Source organism: Rhyacophila brunnea, unplaced genomic scaffold (genome assembly GCF_057557595.1).
Source record: "Rhyacophila brunnea isolate RB1 unplaced genomic scaffold, BYU_Rbru_1.0 scaffold_136, whole genome shotgun sequence".
NCBI lineage: Eukaryota > Metazoa > Arthropoda > Insecta > Trichoptera > Rhyacophilidae > Rhyacophila > Rhyacophila brunnea.
In genome coordinates this window covers 348,450-374,194 of record NW_028232792.1, presented here as the reverse complement: position 1 = coordinate 374,194, position 25,745 = coordinate 348,450, and the positions used below count along the sequence as shown (strand labels likewise).

The 25,745-nt window shown below is 35.7% G+C and overlaps 1 long non-coding RNA gene across 1 annotated transcript; it reads right to left on the bottom strand.

Annotated features, from left to right (window-relative positions):
- Window positions 1-18,808: 18,808 nt before the first annotated feature.
- LOC147076012 (uncharacterized) lies at window positions 18,809-24,144 on the bottom strand. Its single transcript, XR_015069911.1, has 3 exons — window positions 23,941-24,144; window positions 20,843-20,995; window positions 18,809-20,649 (listed from the first exon to the last, which is right to left on the bottom strand). It is a non-coding gene; the product is annotated as an uncharacterized LOC147076012 (long non-coding RNA).
- Between the last annotated feature and the right edge of the window lie 1,601 nt (window positions 24,145-25,745).

The window sequence follows — 25,745 nt, the reverse complement described above, 5'->3', positions numbered from 1 at the left end:
GAGTGCTTTTAGTTCGACGAGATAGTAAGCGGGACTTAAAATGTCTTAACATACCAAAGTAGCATTTATTCGCAGACATGATTCTCTTGTTAATTTCTTCTGTAATATCATTATGTCGAGTTACAAGAGATCCAAGGTATATGAAACTGTCGACCGTATCAAACTTGTATGCACCAATATCTAACTTTGGTGCGACTTCTCGTGGTGTGACATAGACAGGCATGTATTTAGTTTTTGCCTCGTTTATTTGTAAACCCATTCTTTTGGCAGAGGCTTCTAGTGCTGTGAATGCCTTTTTCAGCGCCAATTCTGATATGGCAATGATGTCGATATCATCGGCATACGCCAGCAGCTGCACAGGCTTAGTAAATATCGTGCCACTGCCACGGGCATCAATCTTTGCATCCCGTATCGCCTTTTCTAGCGCAATATTGAAAAGAAGGCATGCCAGAGCGTCACCTTGCCTTAGGCCATTCAGTGATACAAATGGCTCGGATATTTCCGCTTGAAGCTTTACCCGGCATTGTACTGGTGTCATTGTCATCTCTTCAAGTTTAATTATTTTCGTCGGAATTTCAAATTCTCATATTGCTTCGTATAGCCAGTATCGATTAATGCTATCATAAGCTGCCTTAAAATCGATGAACAGGTGATACGTGTTAATATTGAATTTAGTGGTCTTTTCTAGAATCTGCCTTAGAGTGAATATTTGAGTAACACATGATCTCCCTCGTCGAAAGCCTCCTTGGTAGTGCCCGAGTATTCCTTCTACAATGGGTTCCAGCCGCTGGAATATCAGAATCGACAACAGTTTATATGCAGAGTTAAGGAGTGTCACCCCTCTGTAGTTACTACATTCTAGTTGGTCTCCTTTCTTGTGCAGGGGACAAATCAGCCTATCCTTCCACGCCTCTGACATCTTTTCTGAAGTCCATACTTGGTGGATTAGGTTATGTAAATGTTTGAGCAGGCTTTCTCCCCCACATTTTATTAATTCACTCTGGAGGTTATCTATTCCAGGCGATTTGTTTGTTTTTAACCTTGACATGGCACCTTTTACCTCATTTGAATACGTGTATTAAATAAGGCTCTAAGTACCAAAAAGTAGTATTGCCTGTAGTTACAAAATACCGAGTCATTGCAGTAAAATTTCATGAAGCAGACCTTTTGAAAAATGTAGTTTTACAGTGTGAAGCATCACGGCAGCTTCTATAATTTTAGGTATTGAGAACTCGCAAGTGTCAACACACCATCGTTAGCTATTTTATATTGAATGCCGTTGACCACTGCAGTGCTACTTACACCATTATAAATAAAACACGCTAACGGACTTACAACGTCGACAGGTTTAATTATTTTGCTGTATTTTTTTGACTTGCTTGAGGCACTTAGACTATAGTTGAAGTTATTGGCGTTGGTATGTAGAACATTTTTCTATAAAAATGTTAGTTTTTATGTTTTTGGTACTTAGCGCCTTAATTAATACACGTATTCATTTAATGTCGGTGGTTCTTCGTTATCATCCATGCCACTTTGTACTGATTCCTGGTCATGAGTATTAATGTTAGTGTTGCCGGCATCATTATGGGGGGTATTTAAATGTTGATCAAAGAAACCCAACCACCGGGCAAGAATACGGTGCTTTTCTGTGAGTATCATGCTGATATTAAATCACCATGATTTAAATAATGTGAACATTCCTGACCATAATTGTTATAGTTAACCATTTATGTACCTATTTTGCTTTTCATAAATAATTTTTTGATAAATGGTTTTATCCAAAATACAAACATCTTTTTCCAATTTTTTCATTTCAATTGTTGAAATATCCGACAAACTGTTTTTAAAATTTTCATGAACACACCTACCATTAATTGTGATTAATTATTAGTGATAATACCCTCACCTTTACATCCTACTTAGCTGAGTCCAACAACATCCCAGTGGATATTCGTGAGCCCTTCTTGTAACTCTACATGTTTGGCATCGCTGGACAATGTTCTCGCGTTATACGTAGCAATGGTCATCTGTTGACAGCCTTTCCCGGGTCTCCGGAGATTGTTAGCACCCTCTGCCTTCCTTCGCTGATCGCTGCCGTGATCAGTATCAGGTTGGCCTCCGGAGAATGAGGGCCGGGTTTTAGAAGTTTGCGTTTTGATTTTGAAGGTTTTGGTTAACACACCACGCTGTCCAGACCGGTTGGTGTGTGGTTTTTCTGTCTGGGTGATCCTTCCCGTAGCCAAAGGTCTCTTGTTTTAAGGCACTAGAGTTTCGCCTTGCACCCTTCTCTATTAGCTACAGATATGCTGCGTTATACAGTACATTATCTGCATTGCCCTGGGGACGCCGCGCGGAGGCTAGAGATAGGATTTGCTGACTTTCTTGGACATTGGCGTCTCAACATTTTTCAGAAGTATACCTATTGGTATCAGTATATCATATATATAAAACTTACAGTTTACAGAGCTCGCTGACGTCCCAAAGCGTACATAACCCACGTGATTCCGCAAGAAGATTGGCAAACTATGGGAGGAGGTGCCGTGTGGTGTTCATATGATGAACTTACGGAGTGTAAATGGTTAATGCATTTATGGTTTTAAAGTTATGTCATATTTTCAAACACAAAATTCATGGATACCGATGTAATTTTAGTCTTTGTGATTGATATATTATATTTAGATGAGAATACCTATTTTAGTATGTATAATGCCAAATATGTGCGTTCCAACGATTATTAACTAACTTTCAATAGTCTGTTTATAATTAATTATTAATTTGCATTTTATGTAAACGTCGTATCGCAAACTCAGTGTAATGAGAGGCTGCATAGTGAGTTCTCTTATCTCCTCGTTGCTCCTAAAGTCATACCATCGCACACTTAGTATCCATCGCAAGCATCTGTTTTCGAAGCTCAGTATACGGTTGCTCTGAACCTTCGTAAGGACGTGCCATGATTCGCTACCGTAAAGCAGCACCGTCAGAATGCAAGCGTCGAAATAGTTATAATATTGTATTATCTTTGAAAGATGGGGTTAAGTTGGACTGCAGAGGTAGGTACCTAGTACCTTTGTTCTGAGTAAACCAGACACTGGTTCTCGCTGTCCTACAAGGCAAGTGGATGCGTAATATAGATAATATAGATGTATACGGATCATTAGCCTCTCCCTTACCGAGACCGTCTATGCGTGGTGCCAGCACCACATCATCCTAGAGGTGACCCTGGTATCGCAGAATACAGCGGATCTAGACTGGGAAGTCAATAAATATCCCTGGTATTGGGCAGCAGCAATTACCAGTACTGATGTAAGGTGGAGAGGATGGAGTTCGGTACAGCTTACATTTAGATAACTGAAGGCATGGTCGCAACGGCTTTAATGGTTTTGACACTGCGATGTGGAAAGCAACGGGAAACTACCACATTAACTATATCCCTAGTAATTATCATGGCTGGAAAATCAAATTGCATGGCCCTCAGTCTACGGCAGGCTTTAAATGGTCAGAGGATGCTAAGAATCCCCGGGCCAGCTATGAAGATTGCGACCTGGAATGTGCGATCTATGTTTAAAAGTGGAAAATTGCAAAACGTTATAATGGAAATGAATCGGTTAAAATTAGACATCCTTGGTATCAGCGAAGTAAAGTGGAAGAGAAACGGTAGTTTTAAAACTGATAACGGCACCTTGTATTACTCGAGAAGTGATGATAACCACCATCGAAATGGAGTGGGTATCATAGTGACCGATAAAATTAACAGATCCGTCAATAGTTTTGTTCCCTACTCTGACAGAGTAGGCAATGCTAATACAACTCAAATCATGGATGGGTAATCTATAGATATAAGACAAAGGCGGGTTAGTTACACCATTTATAACTCAAGAACGGCTGGACCGATTTTTATGATCTTTGATTTGTTGGATTCGTCTTCGACCCGAATAGCAGAATCACTATTAAAACATCGGAAAAAAATTATGAAGAAAATTCATTTTCTCATACATTTCGTATGGAACGGCTTTTTTGATGCTATCTCGAGAACTGATTGACTGATTTCGATGATTTTTTTTTTGTTCGTCTCGGCCTAGAAAATTTTTCTCGCGCATTGGAAAATACGTACGAAAATCACAAAAAAAAATCGTATACAACTAATAATAAACTGCGTTCGGAGAAGTATATTCATTTACGCGATGCAATCAGCACCGAAGGAGATGCAGCTAATGTTGGTCGATTGAATATTCTACCGGCGACGTACATGGGCAACCCGCGTCATATGCATGAATATGCGCAAGATTCAATGACATATGTTCGTCCAGATCTATTCATCACCTTTACGTGCAATCCGAAATGGATAGAAATTCTTAAACTGCTACTCCCCGGACAAACATCAAGTGATCGGCACGACATCACCGCACGTGTCTTTAAATAAAAATTTCTGTCGCTGATGAACTACATTGTTAAGCATCGCGTCTTTGGGGATAATCGATGCTGGATGTATTCGATTGAATGGCAAAAACGAGGCTTGCCGCATGCACACATTTTTATTTGGTTAGTCGAAAAAATTCGACCAGACCAAATAGATGACATCATATGTGCCGAGATTCCTGATCCCGAAACCAATCCAAACCTGCATAATGTTGTAAGTACTAACATGATTCACGGACCGTGTGGTGCAATCAGCCCCCAATCACCGTGCATGGTCGACGGCAAGTGTTCCAAGCGTTATCCACGAAATTTGACGGCGGAGACTATCACCGTCAACGATGGTTATCCACTGTATCGGCGTCGATCACACGATGATGAGGCAATTGATGATGGAAATGGTGACTTATTTTTCCTCGATGTGCCTGGTAGAACTGGGAAGACATTCCTCATGTTATTGATTTTGGCCACTGTTCGTGCGAGATCCGAAATTTCTTTAGCATTTGCTTCTTCTGGTTGAACGGCTCATTCAGCGTTGAAATTGCCGTTAAACCTTCAAACGACTGAAAAACCGACATGCAATATTTCGAAACACTCATCAATGGCCAAAGTTTTGGTAGCAAGTAAAATCATCACCTGGGATGAATGCACAATGGCGCACAAACGCGCATTAGAAGCACTCAATCGAACTATGAAAGATGACTCAAGGTGTTTTGGAGGCACAATGATTCTACTATCTGGCGATTTCCACCAAACACTACCAGTCATTCCAAGATCGACCGCTGCCGATGAAATAAACGCTTGCCTCAAATCCATAGCGAATATTATTCCATTTTTTGATAATTTTTTGGTTATTGGTAAAGCCATATGAATAACTCGTGATGCATAATTAAGGGTATTACTATATTTGGATCGAATATTTGGCTGTTTTTACAATATATGGGTTACATTGTTTATATTATAATGTGTTTCAATTAACTTTTATTTGACTTCACGTTGGTAACCCCTCGTAATATAGCCAAAGGGTTGGGTACTTCAGATTTTTTTTCATATCACGGCCTATGGTCAGATTCTTGAAATTTCTATTCCATTTTTATTATATTCCACATCAGCAATAATAAGAATAATGGCACTGGCAATTGGTGTTCATCTCATGAACGTCAATATATAATAATATCTTAATATCAATAAATAGCAAACGCCACTCCACTAGCACTCACAAAAATGCAATAATCAATCTTGAATACTACTCGATCGATATTCAAACTCAAGACGTCGCGTGGGTCAGTATGCTTGATGCTACAACATCCGTGCAATGGAACAACATGGAATGAACATTTTTTAAACAATGTAACTAGGACAGTCTGGAAATGAAAACATTTTTTAAATTTGAGATAGAATAAAAAAGAATCGCAGATATCGAGAAATCCATTCATAATTCTTGTATTCTGATTAATAGATTAAACAGAGTTCTGGAAATAGAACAAAATGGCATTAAAAAGCCATTTTGCTAAAAAATGTGATATAGAATAACCTGGAAATAAGGCAGCTAAGTATCTATCAGTAACTATAAATAAATACCACATGAGTTAGACGCCTCAATAGCTCATCAAAATGGCTATAAAATATATAATATAAAATATGCATCGGACACATACTAAATCAAAACAAAGATTCTGATACTCTGTGTATCGAAATCAAAACAAAATACACTATGGTGGCACACATAAACACTCATTCCACAATTCCTTATAAATATTATATAGACTAATTATACATAGTAATCATACGCACAAAATATGAAATTTAATATAGGTTTGCATAAAATTTTCAAGACACTTATTATAATAACACACAAGATAAGGCAGGAAAAATCACAGATGCAGACACACATACATACTCATTAAACAATTCCATTTAAATAAATCACTGCATTGAAACAGAACTAGACAAGTAATTATTGGTTTTTCATAAGGATACTGACATGAATGTATACTTTGAAATGGATTTCTTTTGAGTATTTACATGAAAAAACTGCTTTGAGACTAATATAAAATAATGTTTCACAGTTGTTTGTAAACAGGTGAAATAATGCATGGTTTAAAATGTGACAAGGATCACTTATACCTATATACACGATGCTGTAAAATCTTATTTTATATTCGGCTCAACACGGTAATTATGATTAAGTGAAACCCCCGAAATAGCAACAACCACCACCCCAAAGGAAGTGTTACTGTGCATTGCCCAGACTATCTATCTTGGAACCAAGCAATAACACTTCTGTTTTTAGAGCCAGCATCTCAGACCTGTTTGCAGCGTTCAGTGCCACAACCTCTGACCTGAGCGCAGCCATATTGAGTGCCAGCATCTCTAGGATGGTATTCTGAGACAACGGACCCATCGTCTGCGTTGCCACAGAAGTTTGTGACAACGAGAGCCTGCGGGCTCTCACTTTTGCTGGGAAGACAGCACTGCCTTCACGTGTAGCAGCATGGGCTCTTGTGAAGGCAGCACTGTCTTCCAGTGCAACAGTTTGAGCGGTTAGCCGTGATGTCGCAGAAATTGCACATTCGGGGGTTGTCATCATATCTGCATCTGATGATGATTCTGAATGTGCTGTAGTAGGTACAGTAGGAGGGGTTACGGTGAGAAACTCCTCCATGTTGCTCGTGCAGGGTTGGTTGATCCACCGTTGGGGCTCAGATGTTGACGCGACACAGACGCGACCCAAAACTTCCTGTGGTACCTGTGAATTAAATGTTATCATCATAAGTAAACATGCGACGGGTGAACCCTTTTATACTGTTAATCAATATAGAATTTTATGAATGACCTACCCCCTCAGAGTAATTGCCCTGTCTACCTTGCTCCCCAGTAACTGTAAATGGCTGGCTTAGAGCCATAATTCGCTGCTGGAGAGTAGACAGCCGGATTCTAGAGGGCGGGCCGCCTCCTGTATTCTTCTGGGAGATCAGGATTTTGGCCATTTTGGCCTGCGTGTTCCGCCTCGTGTCTTGCCATCCCTGTAAACAATAAAAATTAGAAATTTTTAATTTCAACAATATTACTAACGATTTAGTACTATACACAGCAGTGACATTTGGGATGCTTTCAAAAGATGTGGTTTAATGTATGAAAACAGCTGATAATCGAAGAATTAATTATTAAACATTTCTTACTTGAACTTGCTATCTATATTCTATAGCTACCTATGGTGGATTTATGTGGAGTAAGATATTTTGTAAAATAATATTGGATATGTTGTTGACACAGTCTAATTAATTTAAATCAATAATAATTTCTACCGATACTAGTAATAAATAGTACATCACCTTTTTCCACTGTCTGTATGATTTTGTGGCACCACCCACACAAGCATTCAATTGCTCCGACAGTTCTCTCCACAACCTCTCCATGTCGAGGCTGGTGAACTGCCCGGTAAGCCTTCCGGCGACGAGGTCAGGATGCACTAAGGAAAATAGGGTAATTTTATAGTATTCGATATCATTGCGGTTAAGCTGGTTTGAGTTACAGTAGGTTATGGTTTGGTTTTTAGTCTCAAAAACGAGGTCATTACACAATTCGCCATCACAAATTAAACACTTTTAACCATATAAATATGTCATAATAATTATACAGGCTACGTCTCGAACTGTGTTAACTCCATATGTTGGCGTTATTTTAGTAGGCTACATTTCTTACGAGTATACGAGATATGTTTACAATATATCCAAATTGAATAAAAACTTTTATGTACTTACTTTCCATGAAGTCCACTAACAGCTCCATCTGATACCTATTGGCCATTGACATTTTGTTAATTCTGTAAAGGAATAAATAAATACACTTTTAGTATGATTCATACATATTATTTTATAAAAGAGACACAGTATATCTGAAATAAAATCTGACTTACCGACGTATCTGTTCTTATAAAAGTTTTTGCGCGCGCGAAATAGCCGTCAGTTGAAGGCATAGACAAAAATATAATGCAAACTTTTAGGCGATCATATATGTACACCCGATTTTTGGCAATTATCACGTTCTATTATTGGACATATGGAGAAGCAATACGCTTCCACGGAAGCGTCAGAAAACACACTATCGCATTATGAAGCAGGTTTGCTACTCACTTCGACCATGCTTCATTCGGGGATTGGCCTCCTGGCAGTTGTCGGTAATACGCATGCGGGGTTGCGGTAACAGACATGGGAAACGATGATCGCTTTGTCGTTTTCCTACTGCTGTTGACGGGATACCTTCCAGCACTGATACGCGTCAAAACTCGAACAGGTATCTATGAATGAAAAATCTAATCGTTATAAATACACACGAGGGAAGCTGTTAGTCAATAGAGAATTTTTTTAATGATCTACCCCAATGAAACTACCCTATCTACTACGCTCACGTGTTACCGTAATTGGCAGTATAAAAGAAAATAACATACTAGCGCCTGTACACGTGCATGGATTTACTTGTATAAACAATGTGTATTTCAAACTATCGCAATAATAAATAATATTTACACGTTAAAAGTGCTGACTATCTCTGCAAAATCATACTTCAAGCGTAAGCGAGACGCGATGTCATTCGGACAAGTTCGTAGATAATCGGTAGACATCATAATATTTTGTGTGATGTAGTTCTTATTTTTTTCGGCAGGTTCGCCACTATCGTTCCACTGCGCATGCGCACCGTCATGCAAGCACCAATAAATTACATGCAATCTTGCACGATAATACGTGTTTACACGTCCATTTTCTTGTAATAACCGCGATAATATGTACTGTCAGCAGTTTATCCATGCACGCGTATACGGGGTATCATAATCTCAATTATATAGTGATAAATGAATTAATATTATCAACGTTCCTACCTGTTCTACTGGCTTGCATTCGGAATATGAGCAACCGGGTTGTGAATCTTCATATTTGATTTGTGGTTTTGTATCTTCTATAAATTCATCCTTCGAATTAACTAGTTCAGAATCTGTCTCACACTTTACATTAGCACGGTTAATTTCAGGCCACTGCAAAATATACAATTAAATTTTAAACGCCATTATTTTAGTATGAGGGAGTTAGTTTTGTTTATAATTAAAATGGTACTGATTCGACTGAAGAGAAGAGTGGGAAGGGGGCAAGGGGAGGCCTTCATCCTGTGATGGATCGACACCGGCTAATGATGATTATGGTATTGATATTATGTAGCGATTAAACTTGACATATATAAGTATGGATTTATTCCTGACATGGGGCTGTTTGTTAAAAATTTAGTTTGTTCCAAAACTGTATTTGGAGGTATGCTGATGTTGGAGGTAGATGAGGAGAGAGTCATTGTTGCTTGGTTGTTGAGATGAGGGTTTATTGATTGATACAAGAATATGGATTGGATGATGACGTGAGATTATAATCGCGAGATACGTGAGATCTATATGATCAAGAGATTAATTATAAGAATGCAGTGAGACTTGATTCGAGTGGAATAACGGATGTACAATGTCGAGTGAAGAACTCGTGACAATAGCAATACCCACATCTCGTGACGGACTCAACAAGTGGAGTGTTAGTTCATAGATTTTTCTTCTTATTTACATCAATGAAGTACATATATTACCATAGATATTCTCAGTAATTCTCAACCAAAACAAACACTACCTACTGGTCTAAATTCTAATGGATTTAAGTTTTGCACTCCGTTTTCGTCGTTTTTTGCAACCCGGGTTTCGCCTTTCGGTATCTTTGGGCTTTATGTGCCCTCACTAAAATGTATATACACACTGAGATGACGAATAAAATTAATACTCACTTATAAATAAAGTACCTAGGTAAAACTTTATTACCCACCTATTAAGTCAAGAATCTCGTGTAACACCCCCCCAGCATCCATATCCACCAATCAATTACAATCCACTATGAAAAGTGCAACCATATAGTATATTTCGTACAATTCCCAAGTGTTTGAATTAACAAAAATATTTATAGTAGGTAGCAATAATACAATGACAATGGAACGTACTTGTGAATCGTTATTCAACATTGACGCTTCCGAATATTCGCCAAACTCTTGAAAGGCTTGCGCTTGAAGAAGGGCTACTTTATTATCAGTCAGACATGCGTCATGTATACACTTGTGATAGGTCAGAATCTTTTTTGAAGAGAAAAATGCATAACATACATCGCACACAAAATTATTGTGATAAAATGAAGCTCGTGTCAATTTTAAAGAGATTTCTTTTTTGGGAGCATTCATTATTTCCTGCTTAATGTTATGTTCTTGTATTGTAATTGCATTGTACGGCATTGCGGCTTGTATCTCAGGATTGTCATGTGCTCCGTGCTGAAAAAATGAAGCGAATTAATTTTGTTCCTAGATGTACTATCTTATGCAAATGTTCATTCAATATACTGTAGATATATTATGCATAAATTAGCAATGCTATCAATCAGCGTGTTGTAGAAGACTTGATATTATAAATAAATGAAAAAACCGAAATTTTATAGTAACCTGCAGTATCGCCATTGTGGTTAAGGTGTTTTGATAGGTAGGTATCCTGGTCCCGGGTCCCCTTACAACCTACATTATAAACCGATGCGTAAGCCTCTCGGCCATCGATGGCTGCCATGAAGCATTGTTTATATTTTAAATAAATAAACTCGACAATTAAATGTGTGCCCTTGTAGACGACGAGCTAGGTATAGCAAGTTAAAATTTTATAAGCTCATTTCAAGTTGCCATTTCAGTCAACGAGTTGCTGTTTTAGACACAAAATAATGTATTATTGAATTAACTTTGGGTTTTGGCAAAACTAAATATTAGTTGTCGGAAATCGCTTTCCCGAGTATATATCTGTCAAATCCAACCATCCGATTTCATTGATTCGGTTTGAAATGCTATGTAACATACGTACATACAAAAAACGAACTAAGGCCTACATGCATTCTACAATAATTATTAATAATTTGTAATAACAAACTAACCTCAAAAATGCACGTGGCAGCATCGGCATTCTCTTGCTTTATATTGGTGTTGGCGTCTGGTTTGCTTGTATGTTTCACATTAGAGCAATAGTTATGATCTTTTATATAAGATTCCAGCTCAGGTATTTCACGTTTTACGTCCATTTTACGTGTTTGAATTTGAGAATAAGCCAAAGACTATCGCGACAGACCATAGCCGACAAGCCGACTCATCAGTGTTGCCAAGTCAAAATTTTTAATTTCAGTAGAATGTGTAAAAAAAATTCAGTAGATTCGACAAAATATCAGTAGATTTCTGTTTTAGGAAAAAAATTTCGCCGCGAGCCGCAGGTTCCCAATTTTTCATAGTCGGCTTGTTTTTTTTAGGAAAAATATTTCGCCGCGGGCCGCAGGTTCCCTATTTTTCATGGTCGGCTAGTTTTTTTAGGAGAAAAAATTTCGCCGCGGGCCGCAGATTCCCAAGTTTTCAAAAATGGCTATTTTTTTTCCCGGCTGGTGGGAATTTTGTGAAATGAAGAAATATCAGTAGATTTCAGAAAATATCAGTAGATTCAGTATATTGCCAAAAATATCAGTAGATCTACTGAAATTTCAGTAGACATGGCAACGCTGCGACTCATAGACTAATATACTTTTATGCCGGCGCTCCATTGGCACGCAAGTCAGACGATTTACAGTCTTCGGACTTTTTTTTCGCGTGGAGCACCCCAGGTCTGCGGACTTTTTAATCCGCAGACCAGGCTCGTTGGATTTCAAACATGTTTGATATTTTACCTCCGAGTTGCCAGACTTCGTCCGTCGATCGCAATGCAAATTCGATTTTTTTATTAATACGCAATCATTCGGACCGCAAAAAAATCTGTAATTGTTTTAAACATTTTCATTGATTTATTTGTTAATTTACACATTATAAAATGAGAGATTTACCAATTATTTTTTTATTTGTATTTATGAAATTCATAAAAGAAAACGTAAATCTTGTGTTGTTTTCACTGCTATATTATTTTACGCAAGTCTACATATGAATAACACAAAATTATAGGGTTATCAGAAGACATTACGATAATCGCAATTTTTGACTTTTGACAGCTCGACTTTTTTATTCGTTCATTGATCAGTAGCAGGGCATAGACAAATCGGACGATTTATTGTCCACGGACTTTTGGCTCGCCAATGGAGCGCTGGCATTAGCCGACTGTAGATGGCACGATGACAGTGGACAAAACACAATTTGGCCGGCGAAGTGTTGCCATCTTTTCAAAGTGAAATTATAGTACATAGCCTCAAAAATTATAGTATTTGGGGAAAAAATATAGTACGCGTTGTCATCTGTTGAAAATGTATAGGTTTTTTGTTTTTCAGAAAAAAAAATAACGGAGAATTTGAGAAACTCCGAGACCCCTTTTTATTTAGATAGGTACCTCTTCCGACCAAAAATGCTGGGATTTTCTTACGTTTTTCGAGCATTTTTTTCCAAGTTTTCCAAATTATGTTATATTGCGAAATTATAGTACTTTGCACAAATGTATCGAATGAAAATATCGAAATTTTAGTACTTTTTACATATTTTTTCCGATAGTCAAAATTATAGTACCTATTTTGGGCGTACTATACCTGTTTTATATCGTATATAGTACGCAGACAAAAATTATATTACAAATATGAACTATAATTATAGTACGGTTGGCTACACTGTGTCGTATCAAATATTCAATATCGAATAACTCACGCACAATAAATAATAGTATGAGAAAAAAATAACAAAATATGCAGAATCGTACACTAGCTATGCGAAAAGAGATTCCACTAAAAAAAATTTTGAAACCCACGCAGTCAGGTTTTACACAAAAACTTAAAAATTAAATAGCGCACTGAATATAAGTGAAAAAGCAAAACATAATCGTGCACTAACGTTCACTACCAACCGACAAGACAGTGTTAACAATTTAAATTTAAGAAAAAACCCAAGCTTAGTAACACAAGTATCCAGCAATTAGCTGGGTCACACAAATTGAAATTCGAATAACTCCCTTAATGTGCGTGCACAAACGTGCAGTAGCGATGCAGAAATGAACGCACTCAAAAAAAGTTGAAATTTCAACATTGGGGACCCAACGTTTAGCTGGAACACCCAATTTGAAATTGGATTTTTTCGGTTATTATAGGTGCACTAACGAAAACAAATCGTGCACAAACGAACGCACCCAACAAAAGTTGGAGTTTTAACATTGAGTGATCCAGGTAAATGGTCCTCTTTCCCACTGACGTGATAACCAGTAAACCGTCAATGACATTGAGCTACTTTACAAGCTGTTTATTGGAAAATTTAAAAGCGGGCGATTCAGCTACTGCGATTGTGATGATGACTCACAAAACTTTCCATTCGCTGCAGCGGTCGAAATGGACAATTTATTTTACGAGCTGGAACATAGTCGTTATCAATGCTATGTACATTTTTCTAAAAATAAGTGTGTTACTTATATTTTTTGTTATAAATTATGACCTATCTTGTTCATGGTCAAATTATTTTTTCCGCTGTCGCAGTCTTCCGCAGGTCGCTACCATCGCTCTACTGCGCAGACGCAGTAGGCCCACACGTAAGCGTGTAAGCTTGTAAAGTTGACCGGCTGTCAACTTTTCTCGCTAGATTGTTTATAATAATTATGCTTGTTAGCTTGTCTATGATGACACTGGGTGAGTTTACGAGCAGATTGTAAGTTCGCCAACAAGCAGCGTGTAAAGTAGCTCAATGTCATCGAGCCTTTAGGTATTTTGCAAACTAAAGCCAGATTAGTTATCCAATGTGTTCATATTAATTTGCACCGAGAATCGGATTGCATGTATAAGATCTATAATTTTATTTTATTTAATATTATCCTAAGAACATCAATCGAGCTTTAATTTTTTTGTGTTAGGTACCTACCTACCTAAACTGGTCAGGATCAAAGAAAAAAAATTAATTATTCAATACACCAGTGTGATAAACATCCTACGAATAATGATTGCTTTATAATAATTATTGACCTAAGAATAAGGGAGTGTTTTTTTTTAAATATTCTTTTGGCATTTTCCAGTGGTTAAGCTACAACATACGGCCGTAACCATAAATTTACAAACTAAAACTGAAGTAGGGAGTAAGATCATGTTAACGCGCGTGTTTGAACATGTACCTAACCGAAAAAAAAATCTTTTTTTTTAAACCTAATTCTTGTCAAATTTGGGATCACAGAGATTATCAATATGTTTCTTTATCGTAAATATTTCACTATAATAATCTCGACATAAATTAATTATACTAATGATTTTATAAATGCGTTTAAAAATTAATAAATGTAAAAATCTTAACACCACTGCACGTGGATGTACTGAAATATGACTATATTCTTAAACATTCGAGCGAGAGGTTTAAAAGAATACTATTTTATGTAATAAAAATACTTTATGCAGTCATTAAATGTTTAAAATAAATATAAAAGATAATAAGGCTTCAAAATTACATAAATAGATTATCTACAACGTTTAAGGAATGTCCAGGATCATGCTTTGAAAAATACAATAAAAGCTCCATTTTGACATACGCTGAGCATGTCCCCCCTTAACATATAAAATTATTGGGTCATTTATTTTACAAGGCTATATTTTCTTTACTAAGAATAAAAAAAAACATTTTCATTTGATTACCTACTTAGGTTACCTACGTAGGTAGCTGAATAATGTTGAAATATTATATCAAAGCATAAATATGATAACATTTCCTATTATCAAATACAAAGAAACGTTTCAAAATGTTTAAAGGCCATATTCCATTGGCAGACGCACAGACCCAACCCGATCCAACGATCGACGCCAACCGTTGTCGCTAGCTATTTGCAATTACACGCAACGATTCAATCTCGTAGGTCCTTGATTTGATTGGTTAAAATAATACTAGTGTTGCTATTATTAAAATTATAGGTTGAGTGAAAACTAGATATTTCTTAGATTGGTGGCTACACTGAACGCATTCCCGCGCAATTTTACGTCAACAAAACTGAGCTGTCAGCTGTCAAACCTAGCGAGCATCAGATCTGTTAAAATTTATGCGGCCGTTTGACATTTATAGAAAGTTTGTATACTTATTGTTATTTTACATCATGAATAACTGGACGAGCTTGAATCTCCAAACCAATTGAGTAATTCGAATATCGAAATCGAATAATCCAAAGACTAATTTATTGTAGCAAGTATGGCTATATTTCAACTGGCTCAGGCGGTCAGGACTAGCCGTAAACGAAAACACTGGGTCAAAAGTTGGCTAACTGAAGAACAGCGTGATCGCCATTGAATATGGCGGATTTTTTTACGTTCCACACTATATCTTTGGCGTGTATTTATTCGACGAGGACTGTGTCCTCGGTGATACTCCATATATATTTTTTTAAGTTTTCGCCATCTTGTAGTTGCTCTGTTGAAATCGACCAGATGAAATGAACGACCGTTTGCATGACTCAGGCGCATATTCGGCTATTTTCGTACGCTTTCGGCAATCTTCGCTTGATAATGAAAGGATCGCACGACGGATAATAGAAAATTTTCCACTTTCGACCCGATCGCTCACGATCCTTGAAAACCATAGAGAATAGAGTTTGACAGTCGTGGCAGACGATCGGGCCAGACGCAATCTGCCAATGGAATATGGGCTTGACATTGAATATCTCAGAACAAGGTTTGTACCTACATGCTTTATAATATTATTACAAAAATCTTTCAATAGGTAGCTAAAATCGACGTGGAACGTAAATCAGGTGATTTAAAATCCGGTGCAGAAGGACAATATTGGTAGGTACCTGTGATCTACGCGCTACAATTTAATATTCTTTAATATGAATAAGTTTATTACCACACAATGCAATAATAATACGAGACGTGACTGTTGCTCATATTATTTCTATTCGATGCAAGGCAGAGTTCTTTCGCGAATACCATCTGTAAGGGATCTTGGCAATTATTATCTAGCTATCTAGCTACCTATCATTTGTAGAAAGTCGCAACAATTAATACTGGGCTTCGTCTTGCGGACTTCCCAGATTTTTTCGGATGTTACAGTATTAAAATTGTATATACCTAACTCCTTAGTTCGAAGCCAGCCACTATATAAAGTGGGTCAATTGTTTGTCCCCGCATCAGTTGAAATACGAACTTTACTTATGGTGGAGCGAGTTCAAAAGAAATATTTGAGACTCCTTTATTTGAGGTTATAATATGGATATCTACTATCCGTGGCCTTATCCAACTAGCTTCCTCTTAGGTATGCTGAAATACTGTAGTTTAAATGCTATAAGACATCAATATTTGGCTACGTATTTTTTCAACTTATACGTTGCTTAAATGAAAACTCTGCCATTCTTGGTAGTATTGACCTGATAACTATCTTAGAAATCGAAAGCATCAGTTGTTTGTTTTCTCAAGGAGCAGAACTAACCTACCAGTGGCGATGTCAATTGGGAGGCAATATTACTTTTTAACCAAATCGCTTGGTATATTGATATATTCCCCCTACGTGAGGATGAGTATAGGTTGTAGTTGTATTAAAAATTCTGAAAATAGGGAACACGTCTTAGTTCATTCGGTGTGCTTATATGCTTTATAATATAAAGTTTTATACTTATTTTATACTAGTTTTGAACTATTGTATTTCCATTGTCAAAAAGTTTTCATGAATTATTAAAATAATTATTTCACATTAGTTTTATTGCCAAGCCTGACAGAAGTTTATCAAAATGTATGAAAACATGAAAGAACCGGTTCGTAACTTCACCTACTACCAATATCGTGCTAAATTGAACCTTATACAACCATCACTATGGTTCATTTTGTTTTCTAATAAATCTATTTCTTTCTTCGGGTATATGGCAACCTTTGAAAAATACAACAATAGGCATAGTTAGGAGAATTTTGCTATAAAATGTGCATTTTTACGTCACTTGCATGAAATTGACAACGCAATACTTCATTGTATATCTATAAAGAATAGTGAAAACTTCTTAATTTTTATATTATGCAAAATCACACCAAACCTAGGCCAAGTGGTCAATGTGAATTAGATCTCTTATAAATTTCTATTATAATGTAAAACATAATATATGCGTGGAAGATCCAATCCACAAACAACGCTTTGTTGCGCGACCCTGACACTTACAGCTGATTTTCAGGATCGATTTTTTTATATTATGTAAAAATGGTAATAGCAGGGGGTACCCGACTGGCCAAGAATTACCATGAAAAAATTAAACATTAGAAACATATTATTATGATTGAGAAATATAATATTAAGGCTATACATCAGTTGAGGCATGGTTTAAAAAGATCGTGGCTAGGCGATGCGCGAGATACAGGTCGCGGGTGAAAATGACGCATGGCGAACGAAATATAATTTGTCATATAAATCCAACATGAGTACATTTAATGTTCTGTTTATTGTTCTATTAGTAACAATAATAATATATTCATTGACATGTTTTCTTTTTCAAGTAAATGGTAACGTTTTTAGTCATCTATACACGATTTAAGAATTAATACCCCCGTCGCCATCACGAAACAAGTTGACGTATTGACACCTCGACGTTCGCTCTCCGAATGCCAGCGAGTCCAAAATTTCGTCGCGCATATAGTTGAAAATTATTTGCCGTTTCACTGATGTATCGTCTTAAGTAAATCATAAAGACTTGTAAGTAAGTATATCGATTAAGAATGTCATTATAATTCCAAGTAACGTCAGTATGTTTACAATATCATAAATTATTTAAAATAATAGTGCTAGAATCTAATAGGGCTAGTGTTATGTGTGTAAAATACATCGTACTTATGAATTGTTAATACATATTGCTGTGCTGCACACTCCACATTAGTGTCGCTAAGTCAGAATTTTAAATTTCAGAAAATTTTGACAAAAAATTCAGAAGATTCCATAAAGTATCAGTAGATTTTGGAAAATGCAATAATATATTAGATATGATTTAAAATAAGGAGAGACCTCACTTTGTGCAAATCATGACTTATGGTCTTTTAATAATTATGAAATTTATAAAACAATTTAGTTGACTGGACACCTTCGTAAACCTGATTTAAATTTTTGAATAATACATGTTTCCTGTTTTTATTCGGTATTCTGATACTGGGTACTCATAATAACGCAGTTCTTCAACTTTATTACATTTTATTTGTCGGTTACACAAATCATCGCTGTATCTAGATTATATTATTATATTTATATGAAAAAATAAGACTAATAAAGAGGAATAACTACTAATATTAACAAAACCTAATAATATTTAAGTATTATAAACAATGATTATTTTGAGTGAAAAGGCGGTCTTGAGTTGCTTTCTTTGTCAATTTAAAAGCGTCACAAATCAAGAAAAGAATTCGGAAATCATTTCAAATTTTTTATTATAATAAACATGAATCAACAACAAATATGAAAATACATCAGTTGATTTCTTGCAGTTCGAAAAAAAATCAAGAATTCAGTTTCCCAAAAATGTAAGTAGATCTACTGATATTTCAGTAGACATGGCGGTGATTCACATAATGTTACCATTGCAAAAATCGTTTCAAGAAAGATCCTAAGACAATTGGGTCTTTCATACAAAAATGATTGAAATCGGAATCGAGACCAACTATCACTGGACTTTGTAATACGGCATTATTTTAGAAATAAATTGACGGGAAAGGAATAACTTTACAGGCTGGATCTTTTTTGCATATATATGATGATAATATACTTGAAAGACAGCAATGTGTCAATATTGCAACTAAACAGTCCGGCTGCCAATATTTGTATTGAGCAAGAGAATGCTGACGATGCCAGTTTTAACGAGTTTTAATCAGTCCCTTTGTGTATTTTAATAGATTTGGATGTAATACATTGTCAGTGAACAAATTTAAATTGCTTCACACAAAAATGATCCATTTTGTGTATTTTCATACCACCAAATCTAATACATGAGTAATTATATAGGTTACATTTAAATAGCTTTTCATCAGAATAAGTCGTTTTGTATACATTCATTACACTAGATAATAAACATGTACACTGGTCACTTTTAAATAGTTTTTCAACAGAATGACTCAATTTGTGTATTTTTATATCACGAAATCTAACACATGAGTATATACATTAAACACATTTAAATGGTTTTTCATCATGAATCATTTTGTGCTTCTTTATCTTACTAGATTCTACACTAGAGTATTCACATTGGTCACATTTAAATGGCTTTTCACCAGAATGAGTCATTTTGTGCCTTTTCATCCCACCGAATTGTATACAAGAGTAATTGCATTGGTCACATTTAATTGGCCTTTCACCAGAATGAGTCATGTTGTGTATTTTCAATTGACTATTTGTTATACATGAAAAGTTACACTGATCACATTTAAATGGCTTTTCACCAGAATGAGTCATTTTGTGTAATCTCATAGTATTAGACGTTTTCGATGTGTAGTCACATTGATCACATTTAAATGGCTTTTCACCAGAATGAATCATTTTGTGTATTTTCATACCAGCAGATTGTATACAAGAATAATCACATTGGTCACATTTAAATACCTTTTCACCAGAATGAGTCATTTTGTGTATTTTCAATTTACAATATGTTATACTTGAAAAGTTACACTGATCACATTTAAATGGCTTTTCACCCGAATGACTCATTTTGTGTAATCTCATAGTACTAGACGTTTTGGATGTGTAGTCACATTGGATACACTTAAATGGCCTTATACCAGAGTGATTCATGTTGTGTAGTTTCAAAGAAGCAGATTGATTGCTGTAGTAGTCACACTGATTACATTTAAATGTTTTTTTACCAGTTTGAGTAATTTTTTTTATATTCTGAAAATTGGATCTAATGCTTACATAATTACCCGTTTCTGCTATTGATTTTTTATGCAACGCTTTGTGGAGCTTTAATAGAGATAACGATGCAAAAAAATCAAAACAAAAACTGCACACAAAATTTTTGTTATTAAACAATTTTTTCTCCATCTGTATAACAGCTAGTAATAATTTAGGATCTGTGATGTTAGATTTTATATTCTTACGGTCATCAGTACGGCTAACAATATTTTTATTGGTTTCATATATCCCCAATTCTTTTGTAATGTCTTGATCGTCGATGTGTATTTCATCGTTTGCCTCTTCTAGTTTGATTCTCTCTGAAAACTCGAGACTACTGAAATAGGTCAGGGCAGTGGTTGCAGGAATCAACTAAAAGCAGGTAAAATATCGCCTTAGCATATATTATGTAAACGGCATACGTATATGAGAGAATATTATTTAAAAAATCAAACATTTTAAAGATGTGCAGGGAGGATACAATTTAGGAGAAGATGGTGTTAATCAGTTAAATTAGTATGTTACGAAATTATTTTTAATTAATAGATTGTTATACAATATGTACCTGATTTGTTGGGTTGAATTTCGAATAAGAGCAACTAGGTTGATGTTTATCATAATTGCTTTGCTCTACATCCTCTTGAAAAATCTCATTTTTTAAGTCAATCCGTTCAAAATCAGTCTCCAGTTTTACAGTGGTAGGGTATTTTGAAGGCATCTATAAATAATTACAAGATAAAAAGAACTTTTTATATACAACGTTTTTAAATTTTCTGTTTAAATTATGCTCAATATGCTCAAACTTGTACTTGATATGAAGTAAATAAAAAACAAACAAACAAAATATAGAATACTGTAATGTCATTTTGATTTCCATAGTAACGCACGTATATATTAATAATTTAGTGGCTAAGACCACCCACTTAGCAACCAATAATAGTGGATTGGATTACGGATTTATTCTGAAATAACTTTTCACACAAAACAGAATTAACTGAAAATGAATTCAATTCTACTTAAAGATGGCTAAAAGTATTCAAAGAATGCATTGGCATCGTGTTCTGAAAGTTTCAAATACTAGCTAGTCAGAAAGTTAGTTAAAAATCGATTGCAAGATTTGTACCGGACAAATAAGAATATGAGCTTATAAAACGTTGTAGAATACATTAATTTTATAAAAAAAGCATAATATCAGTATCTTCTTGTGACGATATTATGATATTATAGTGTAAAATAGCGTCGTTATTTACAATATAAAAGGAGAACAAACATTATTGAAAATAAAATATGTATATATATATATACATTGAGTATTATTAGGCAGTGGGAAGGTACCTAGTGTTACCAGACAAAAAAGAGAAGACCCCGGCGCGACAGTTTCAAATTCTAGATCAACGATTTAACATTAATATCGAAACACCTCCCCAACTAAAAGGTTGCACAGCCCTACCTCACAAACATTATCTTTCAAAACGACGATGCGAATCTCGGGTATCCACGGTCACAAAGGGAAGTACCTGCCTACAACCAAGGGCATTGACGGTTGCCTACTCCGCGGTGAAAAATACCGTAATTCGTTCGAGTTTTGTTAAGCAACCTCATCCCTTACCCCGCGAGGGGGAAGCATCCCTTGAAAAAATAGTTTTGCGGACAGTTCGAATCTACCCACGACCGAGGTGTCACTAAAATACCGAAGCGGCGTGTCCCCGCGTATCCCCGGTGGCGGGAAAGTGCCGCGTGGACTCGCCCGCCTGCCGATTATTACGTCTCGAATCACGCGCGGTTATCGATAACTATCAAAGTGCCCGCGAAACTAAATTAAATAATGTGCAAACGCGTCCAGGTGAGAAGGAATGCAAAGTGAAGTGTTGTCTATTCGAATGCCGCGTGCCCGCCGGCCACCCACATGCTTCGCGTAGTCTCTGTCATTTAAATGTTACTTTATCTCAGTCATGCTGAATCCCTGTATTCCTAACCTGTATAATTTAATGTAATTGAATATATTCTCCGCGCGGAGGCTTTTGAATCGAAGATGTGTTTTATATAAATTAAACCTCGTGATGTCACACCTCCCTCAAATTAAGTGATACATTTGAAGAATGCTGCCAGCATACATGTGAGTTCCTCGCCCTTCTTCCCAGTATTACTAGTTACTTAAAATATAAAATAATACAAAACGCATCATGATTCGGTATTTGAAAATGATATATTAGGTACGCCTTAGAAACAAACGAAATTGTGTAGTCCGTCAAGTGATGCAAATGTGAAGTATCATTTTATATGGAGTTTTAATCGTTTTTTCCTCTTTTCCGCCATCTAATAATCGTTGATCGCCAATGTGGCTTTATAGATTTGAATAAACACATTGAATATTGACAGGCAATGTATATTAAATGTAATAAGCGATATGATGGTGTACCCATGGTTCCCACATCCTGAAGCGGGTCTCCAGGCCAGGATGTTTGGTGGGCCCCCTATCTATCGCTAAAGTTAAGTGCAGTATGATGTCTTACACTAGTGTTTCATATATGGTATTCCGCAGAGATCCAGAGCATATTAAAAAGCACTGATATCGAGCCCTTTTTGTGGTAGCTAAGTGACATGCAACTCTTTGCCATTTTGGATAAATAGCCACTTTTATTAGTCAGAAAATACACTAAGATAATTATTAAATAACATTCTACACTTGAATTTTCTTCTAATTATATCAATCATCATATTACATCAACATCAAATTGCATTGCATTAAATAATTAATTATAAAATAAAATTCTATACAACTTTTTTTTATTATTACAGCAAATTTGTGGTGTATGTTTTTCTCACTTAACTTTTCGACCCACTACACCGGGCCCTCCTTAAGCTCAGGCCCCCAGGCTAGAGCCCTGTCAGCCCTCCCTTTGTGGGGGCCATGGGTGTATCTATTATGACAGCACGGAATAAAATGACGAGAAGTTATCGAAATATATGAGAAATGCATTTTAAAGTGTAGTAGAGAGAAGTAAGTTTGGGACTTCAAAGATCGAAGTGAAAGAGTCTATAAATAAACAAACTGTCGTTTAAATAAGAAATAAGTGTGTTATCACAGTTATTTTAGAGTAGCTATAAATTTAAAATAAATAAAATATTGTAAGTAGGTAAGCAACTGATTTGGAGACTCGCAATTTGAATATGAGCAACATGGTTGCGGATCACTTTCTTTGTCAAATTCATCTTTGAAATCAACTCGGAGAGAATCAATCTCGGTTTTAATAATAGCAAGGCTACTTACAGGAGTCTGAAAAGAAGACAGTAGGTATTTTATAGTACGTGTTTATACGTCCTATATTAGTATTTTGTATTGAGCGCCAACACACGGGCGTTTCTGGCTGCGACCTATTATCACGGGTTGACACTGTTCAGTTAGTATTAATAAATATTCATAAGCTGTATTCAGATGAATGAAAGAAGTGAACCAGTGGCCACAGAGACGTAGAACCTATAGGTTGGTACCAAGTCAAATAATCGTTGTAAAATGACAATACAACGATGTATAATTCATTACATGTTTCAGTTAGTAAAGTTCAAAATGTCTCCCAAATGTTTTATTTGCCTTAGTAAGAAACCACTTTAACATAGAATAAGCATAATCTGACAATGATTAATATGTTCGGAAAACCTAACCTCAATAGTTCTGTTGGCATCGTAAGCTTTCTCTTGTTTTATACAAATGTTTGTAACCGGATTGTTTGTATGCATTGTTTTAACATCAAACGATTGCTGCACTTCTGAATCAGATTCAAAATCATCTAGTTCACGTTTTACATCCATCTTACGAAGTTTAATTGACGCAAAAATATCACAGGCAGTCGTGTAGGTAAGGAGACTGACAGCATAGATAATTGACAGTCGTGACAATAGACAATCGGCTAAACCATATTAATCCTTGATCATAGACAAAACGTCTGCATTGCCACTGCCACAATAATTAATAGTCAACACACTAATAGTTATAATATTGGGTGGGAATTAAGGGTAAGCTCTACAGAATTGCCCTTGTGAATTGAAAATATGATTTTTTTATATGTGGTCCGGAATTGTTGGTCTACTAGCAATATACAAAGGTCGCCGACAATGCTTGTGTCAAATGTAAATGGTCTCTAAATTAAATTTAAATCATAAACACGGTCGACGTGAAGACAGAATGGGGTGACCAAAAAATAATATCTTCTAATATAGGTAGGTACGTAAATGTTACTAAATTCAATTAGTTAATCAACTGTTTGGGAGAAAGTATTGCAACCAATATGATGGTGACATTTTCAATTATGTGGTTGCCACAATATAAACTTAATAATATATTAATAACTTTTTAACCTGAAATTGTCCGAGAATTAAACATACGAAGGATGTTGAAATGCATATCTACCTACATTTTTATTTCATGTGCTATCCAAAAAACATTAATAATGAATAGTATTTATTTTTAATGTGTAGGACCTACATATTAAAAATAATAGGTACTTATTGCGCAATTTCACTTTTATACAAATAGTGAAACAATAGGTAGGTAGTACCTACCATTATTGTATGTAAAGCCAATGGACGAAATAATTTATATCATGAGTGCCTAAAAATAATTATTAACATACAGTCACCACACACATTCATTTTTTATTCGCCAGTCGGGCTGGCAGGCAAAAAATAACGTCTGGGTTGTCGAAGACGTAATTATTTTGTATTTTTTAAGTTTTATTTATAATATTTATATTATTTAAGTTTTGTCCATCTAATATCCACTGCGGTTCACGTAGTGGCATGTACCTGTTTTTTGGGGTCAACTAATTCAAAAAGTAAACACCCATAATAGAATTTTTCCAGTTTTGGTTGCATTATATTCCAACTCATTTCCGATTTTATTAATGGAAATTTCTCGGTGTACATAGTAAATAAACCTACGAATAAAAAAAGACAGGAAGGAACACATTGGTTCATCGCAGTAAAAACTGGCAACCAAATTCGCCATTTTCGAGAAAGCGACGATTTTGCGTAAACAAATATCACGTGGTCTGCACGTGTGCGGTAAACTTCGTATGTGTTTGTAATTTTGTGTATTTTATGTTTGTGTATCATGCATTGTCGGCCATATTTTCCGGCCTTTCTGATTGCCGTGATTTTTTATTCGTAGAAACAAACAGCATTTTCTATTAGTTATATAAAGTCAACTTTGAGCTTTGAGCCGTGCTCACTCATGAATGTAATTCTTCATTTAAGTAAGTCTATATAAATTTTGATGTTATCTTGCAGAGAAAACAGTTATCTGACCTTTTCACTATATTATATACATGCAAATATAATGTTTTCAAATAATTGATATGGATTATAAATAATATATTCCATCGTATTATTTTCTCGAAATCATAAAGATACTATAATAGTAATTTAGTATCAACCTATGTTCAATTTGAATTGGGTTATAATAATAATAT